Source organism: Syngnathoides biaculeatus, chromosome 8, assembly GCF_019802595.1.
Source record: "Syngnathoides biaculeatus isolate LvHL_M chromosome 8, ASM1980259v1, whole genome shotgun sequence".
In the NCBI taxonomy this organism is placed as follows: domain Eukaryota; kingdom Metazoa; phylum Chordata; class Actinopteri; order Syngnathiformes; family Syngnathidae; genus Syngnathoides; species Syngnathoides biaculeatus.
In genome coordinates this window covers 13,807,043-13,814,761 of record NC_084647.1, presented here as the reverse complement: position 1 = coordinate 13,814,761, position 7,719 = coordinate 13,807,043, and positions in this window count along the sequence as shown.

Genomic DNA, 7,719 nt, shown 5'->3' with positions numbered 1-7,719 from the left:
CTCTCGATTGACACAAATCAAATCTGATCTGTTAATTACATCAGACCAAGCAAAACTTGAGACAAAAACTCTTACGTCGTTTCGTTGATTACGTCTCCCCGTCACTATTCCCCCACCCCACCTCTCAAGTCTAGTGACGTCACTGGTGCTGCTCCACAGGAATACTTCAAGGGGAATTCCGGTGGTTTGCATTAACACTGTATCCAATAGGTCATGTAATATGTACTCTATCTTGATAATGTGACGTTAAATCCATCCACCCATTTTATTCACCGCTTATCCTCACGAGGGTCGCGGGGAGTGCTGGAGCCTATAACAGCTGTGGCTACGCCCTGAACTGGTTGCCAGCCCATCGCAGGGCACATAAAGACAAACAGCCGCACTCACAATCACACCTAGGGGCAATTTTAGAGTGTCCAATTAATGTTGCATGTTTTTGGGATGTGGGAGGAAACCGGAGTGCCCAGAGGAAACCCCCGTAGGCACTGGGGAGAACGCGCAAACTCCACACAGGCGGAGCAGGGATTGAACCCGGCACCTCAGAAATGTGAGGCCCACCGTGCCGCCATGTTAAATCTTCTCTCATTTAATAGTGTTTTGAGAAGATTTTTATCGACAATTACGAATTTTCTGGGGGGGCTGCCATTTTCGCGAGTCACATGACCTACGTGGGCGGATGTGACGTGTTACGTGACGCTCGATTACATGGGACGCCATTTATGCCCAGCGCCGATTTCTCGGATTTATCCTCATCCGATGAAGAAAAAAACAATATCGGTTGATCGGGAAGACGAAGGAATACTTCCATACATATTTGAACCTGTGGATGTAAATAATGTTGAATACTTCAATGTTTTTTTGGCCGTAATGACGCCGATTCTGACGAGCGGCGGAGCCGTGAGCTCGCTCCCCGGCCGAGCGTTTGGAACGGCACGCAACATGTCACATCCGCGTACGTAGGTCACGTGACTCGCGAAAATGGCGGCGCCCCTGGAAATCCGTAATTGTCGATAAAAATCTTCTCAAAACACTATTAAATGAAAGCGGATTTAACATCACATTATCAAAATGGAGTACATATTACATGACCTATTGGATACATTATTACTCCAAACCACCGGAATTTCCCTTTAAACCAGGAGTTTGCAATATTCATATGTATTTTATCGGGTTCACGCCAAAAACTAAGGAAAGCAAAGCAAAATGTAATACAGTACCAAGTCTCAGAATCCTGTAACACATGGGTGTCAAATTCAAGGCCCGGGGGCCAGATCCGGCCGCCCGCATGATTTTATGTGGCCCGCGGAGGCAAATCGTGTGTATCAATTTCCAGGATTTTTTGTTCAGATCTGTACCAAAATTTCAAATTTTAATATCATAAATGAAAACGTTGAGCTATTACATGCATTTTTTTGGTATTACCAAACACCAATAGTTGGAAAAACCCATTCCCCTTGATTTCTGATTCTAAAACTAGTTCCTAAATTTCATGTGTAAATATGATGAGGCAGTTAAGATTTTTTTATCGTTTCACAGCCATGATGGCCCTTTGAGGGAAACCGCAAAGTACTGTCTGGCCCGCGACAAAAATGAGTGTGATACCCCTGCTCAAACGCTTGCTAAACTACTGAGATTTCAACAGGTGTTCTAATTGGAGCATTCTGATTTTTCTATAACTTAAATCATACATAGTATTGTTAGGTCACTGGTGGTGCAGTGGTACACACGCCTGCCTGTAGTGCGGCCATCGTGGGATTGATTCCGGCTCAGTGATGAGGTCGATATCTTCCCTGTGACTGACTGGCAACCAGTTCAGGGTGCAGTCCACTTTTCGCCCGAAGCGAGCTGGAATAGGCTCCAGCTTTCCCGCAACCCTTGTGAGGATAAGCGGCTTGGATAATGACATGACTCTTGATAGCCTGGCTTGACTTTGCGGCTGCATATGAAGATTCCAGTGTGACTTTGCTGCATACTTGACATTATTTTTACCGCCAAATGCTGGAGAAAATGTTTGACTTGCGTAGACGGTTTTCCACCGCTGAAACCGCGAGATAGTTCGAGCATGGCCCACACTCGCGAGGGTATTTTTGGAGGGTTAAGTCCAACGTTTGATAAAAGCCAGGTGCACGGGCCTCACTCTTAACGCACAATCGCGCGTGAATCCACAACAGCAAAGAACAGCGATTGTGTTCCGGCAGGTTCCAGATTTATGTTGCGATGATAGTTGTTACGGCAATTCGGCAATACGCGACGCGGCCGACGCGGGGAAAGTCTTTAAATCACTCCTAGAGGCCACTCGGCAAGTTGTTGTAGTGCGAAACGTCTTACGCGCTCAGTGGGCTGCAGTTTTTAATAAATCAAGAAACTTTTTGGGTTATTCATCAGGTTGCTTAACCACAGTATGATATCAGTAATAAAAAAATAACGTGCATTTGTGTGTTGAAGTGAGGGACAAAAGTTCAGCACAGCTGCTGCAGTAAAAGTAACCAATTACCGCACACGTCCGGGCATGTCCGTTCCGGCAAATCTTGCCATTATTTGCGCTAATCTCATAACGTATTTCCTAACCTGCCACTGATTGTGACACTTGAGTTATTTGAATGATCGTGTGACGGACACAATAAATCTGTTATGTTAAAACATGACGGCGGCACGGTTGGTCAGCTGGTAAAGCGTTGGCCTCGCAGTTCAGAGGACCTGGGTTCGATTCCGGCCCCGCCTACGTGGAGTTTGCATGTTCTCCCTGTGCCTGCGTGGGTTTTTTTTTTCCGGGCACTCCGGTTTCCTCCCGCATTCCAAAAATATGCAACATTAATTGGACACTCTAAATTGCCCCAAGGTGTGATTGTGAGTGCGGCTGTTTGTCTCGATGTGCCCTGCGATTGGCTGGCGACCACTTCACGGTGTACCCCGCCTCCTGCCCGTTGACAGCTGGGATAGGCTCCAGCACTCCCTCGTGAGGATAAGCGACAAAGAAAATGGATGGATTCAACGTGGCTGTTTTTCAATACTGTATTGGCAACATCAAGAAAAAGAATATTCGAACTAGCGAGAGGAAGAAGAAGAAGGGGATAAAAACATTTTTTTCGATTTATGAAGTACACCAGCAGGATCTGGAACTAACTATCCATCCATGAATGTATCTATCATCCTTTTCCTTTTGGGGGAGTGGGAGGTGCGCTGTACACCCCAGATTGATTGGCAGTCAATTACAGGGCACACCCAAACTCTCACATTATGTGGAGTCACCATTAACGTAGCATACATGGTTTTGGAATCCGGGACGATGTCGGATTGCCCGGAGAAAAGCCGGGAAAACGAGGCAGGAACCAAACAAGTCAAACAAAATTTAGATATATGAGGACATATTCTATTCCCCCTTCCACCAAAGTGTATTTCATTTAACTCACTAGAGGGATAAATAATATCCATCCATCCATTTTCTTTGCCGCTTATCCTCACGAGGGTTGCGGGTAGTGCTGGAGCCTATCCCAGCTGTCAACGGGCAGGAGGCAGGGTAGACCCTGAACTGGTTGCCAGCCAATATTTCAAATATTATTACCGTCGTGAACCACATCACCCTGATATTTGAAGTGCATGACTGCAAACCACAATTGTAATAATTACAATCTTAAATCGTTATCCATCTGATAATGTCTGTCAAAACTGTGCATTGTTCCTTTGGTAAGAGCAGAACTTTGTCAATTGTTGAGACGAGTTTTAGTTTTAGGTAGTGGACATAATGTTGGATGTGACTGATGAGTTCAAAGCATCGAGACAAGAGATGCAAACATTGGTGTTTTGTCTCCACCTACTGGAAAATTTTAATCATTGCTGGTATCTCACTGAATCGATATATTTTTCCCTATGTAATGATTTTTTGGGGTGAATGCAGCCCTATGGGGGCACAAACCAGTGCAATCTGTAGGCCGGTCCCAAGCCCGGATAAATGCAGAGGGTTGCGTCAGGAAGGGCATCCGGCGTAAAAACTGTGCCAAACAAATATGAGCGTTCATCTAAAGAATCCCATACCGGATCGGTCGTGGCCCGGGTTAACAACGCCCGCCCCCGGCACTGCTAACCTACAGGGCGTCGGTGGAAATTCAGCTACTGTGGGTCGAAGACAAAGAAGAGGAGGAAACCGGATCCAGCGTCAGAAGAAAAAGAGGAATGCACAGAGCCTACAACTGAGTGTAGGGACTTTGAATGTTGGGACTATGACAGGAAAAGCACAGGAGTTGGTTGACATGATGATTAGGAGAAAGGTTGATATTCTGTGCATCCAAGAGAGCAGGTGGAAAGGTAGTAAGGCTAGAAGTTTGGGAGCAGGGTTTAAATTATTCTACCACGGAGTAGATGGGAAGAGAAATGGAGTAGGGGTTATTTTAAAGGAAGAGCTGGCTAAGAATGTCTTGAAGGTGAAAAGAGTATCAGATCGAGTGATGAGACTAAAATTTGAAATTGAGGGTGTTATGTATAATGTGGTTAGCGGCTATGCACCACAGGTAGGATGTTACCTAGAGTTGAAAGAGAAATTCTGGAAGGAACTAGATGAAGTAGTTCTGAGCATCCCAGACAGCGAGAGAGTTGTGATTGGTGCAGATTGTAATGGACATATTGGTAAAGGAAACAGGGGCGATGAAGAAGTGATGGGTAAGTACGGCATCCAGGAAAGGAACTTTGAAGGGCAGATGGTGGTGGACTTTGCAAAAAGGATGGAGATGGCTGTAGTGAACACTTATTTCCAAAAGAGGGAGGAACATATAGTGACCTACAAGAGCGGCGGTAGAACCACGCAGGTAGATTATATTTTGTGCAGACGATGTAATCTGAAGGAGGTTACTGACTGTAAAGTAGTGGTAGGGGAGAGTGTAGCTCGACAGCATAGGATGGTAGTATGTAGGATGATTCTGGTGGTGGGTAGGAAGATTAAGAAGACAAAGGTAGAGCAGAGAACCATGTGGTGGAAGCTGAGAAAGGAAGAATGTTGTGCGGCCTTCCGGAAAGAGGTGAGACAGGCTCTCGATGGACAACCGAAGCTCCTGGAAGACTGGACGACGACAGCCAAGATGATCAGAGAGACAGGCAGGAGAGTACTTGGTGTGTCATCTGGTAGGAAAGGGGAGAAGGAGACTTGGTGGTGGAACCCCATAATACAGGGAGTCATACAAGGAAAGAGATTAGCGAAGAAGAAGTGGGATACTGAGAGGACTGAGGAGAGGCGAAAGGAGTACATCGAGATGCGACGTAGGGCAAAGGTAGAGGTGGCAAAGGCTAAACAAGAGGCATATGAAGACATGTACACCAGGTTGGACACGAAAGAAGGAGAAAAGGATCTCTACAGGTTGGCCAGACAGAGGGATAGAGATGGGAAGGATGTGCAGCAGGTCAGGGTGATTAAGGATAGAGAGGGAAATGTGTTGACTGGTGCCGGTAGTGTGTGCTAAATAGATGGAAAGAATACTTTGAGAAGTTGATGAATGAAGAAAATGAGAGAGAAGGAAGAGTTGAAGAGGCAAGAGTGAAGGACCAGGAAGTGGAAATGATTACTAAGGGGGAAGTCAGAAAGGATGAAAAATGGGAAGGCAGTTGGTCCTGATGACATACCGGTAGAGGTATGGAAGCAATTTGGAGAGATGGCTGTGGAGTTTTTGACCAACTTATTCAACAGAATACTAGCGGGCGAAAAGATGCCTGAAGAATGGAGGAAAAGTGTTCTAGTTCCCATTTTTAAGAACAAAGGGGATGTTCAGAGCTGTGGGAACTATAGAGGAATAAAGTTGATGAGCCACACAATGAAGTTATGGGAAAGAGTAGTGGAGGCTAGACTCAGGTCAGAAGTAAGTATCTGCGAGCAACAGTATGGTTTCATGCCTAGAAAGAGTACCACAGATGCATTATTTGCCTTGAGGATGCTCGTGGAAAAGTACAGAGAAGGTCAGAAGGAGCTACATTGTGTCTTTGTGGATCTAGAGAAAGCCTATGACAGAGTACCAAGAGAGGAACTGTGGTACTGCATGCGTAAGTCTGGTGTGGCAGAGAAGTATGTTAAAATAGTACAGGACATGTATGATGGCAGCAGAACAATGGTGAGGTGTGCCTTAGGTGTGACAAAGGAATTTAAGGTGGAGGTGGGACTGCATCAGGGATCAGCTCTGAGCCCCTTCCTGTTTGCAGTGGTAATGGATAGGCTGACAGATGAGGTTAGACTGGAATCCCCTTGGACCATGATGTTCGCAGATGATATTGTGATATGCAGTCAAAGCAGGGAGCATGCAGAGGAACAATTGGAAAGATGGAGACATGCACTGGAAAGGAGAGGAATGAAGATTAGCCGAAGTAAAACAGAATATATGTGCGTGAATGAGAAAAGTAGAGGGGGAAGAGTGAGGCTACAGGGAGAAGAGATAGCGAGGGTGGATGACTTCAAATACTTGGGGTCAACAATACAGAGCAATGGAGAGTGTGGTCAGGAAGTGAAGAAACGGGTCCAAGCAGGTTGGAACAGCTGGCGAAAGGTGTCTGGTGTGTTATGTGACAGAAGAGTGACCGCTAGGATGAAGGGCAAAGTTTACAAAACAGTGGTGAGGCCGGCCATGATGTACGGATTAGAGACAGTGGCACTGAAGAAACAACAGGAAGCTGAACTGGAGGTGGCAGAAATGAAGATGTTGAGGTTCTCGCTCGGAGTGAGCAGGTTGGATAGGATTAGAAATGAGCTCATTAGAGGGACAGCCAAAGCTGGATGTTTTGGAGACAAGATTGGAGAGAGCAGACTTCGATGGTTTGGACATGTTCAGAGGCGAGAGAGTGAGTATATTGGTAGAAGGGTGCTGAGGATGGAGCTCCCAGGCAAAAGAGCGAGAGGAAGACCAAAGAGAAGGTTTATGGATGTGGTGAGGGAAGACATGAGGGCAGTTGGGGTTAGAGAGGAAGATGCAGGAGATAGGCTAAGATGGCAAAAGATGACACGCTGTGGCGACCCCTAACGGGACAAGCCGAAAGGAAAAGAAGAAGAATAATGATTTTTTGGGGTGATATTTTTAATTAATACAGCCAAATGGATTGCTTTCTATTTGACTCGTTTGCTTTAGGTTTTATGATCTGTTGCATATTTTCATGCATTTTCTCCCAGTCCTTTCATCCGTCCATCCATCCATTGTCTACCGCTTTTCCGTGTCGGGTCGCGGGGGAAGTAGCTTCAGCAGGGATACCCAAACTTCCCTTTGCCCAGCCACTTCTTCCAGTTCTTCCGGAGGGATCCCGAAGCGTTCCAAAGCCAGCCGAGAAACATAGTCTCTCCAGCGTGTCCTGAGTCATCCTCGGGGTCTCTTTCCGGGGGGAAATGCCCGGAACACATCACCGGTAAGGTGTCCGGGAGGCATCCGAATCAGATGCCCCAGTCACCTCATCTGGCTACTCTCAATGCGGAGGAGCAACAGCTCGACACTGGCCCCTCGCGGTTGACTGAGATTCTCACCCCGTCTCTAAGGGAGAGCCCGGACACCCTGCGGAGATTGGCTCGTAAAGTGATAGCTTCACCTTTCAACTAAGCTCCGTCTTCACCACAACGGACCGATACAAAGTCCGCATCACTGCAGACGCTGCACCGATCCGTCTGTCGATTTCGGTCCATTCTTCCCTCATTCGTGAACAAGACCTCAAGATACTTGAACTCCTCCACTCGGGGCAGGATCTCATCCCCGACCTGGAGGGGCC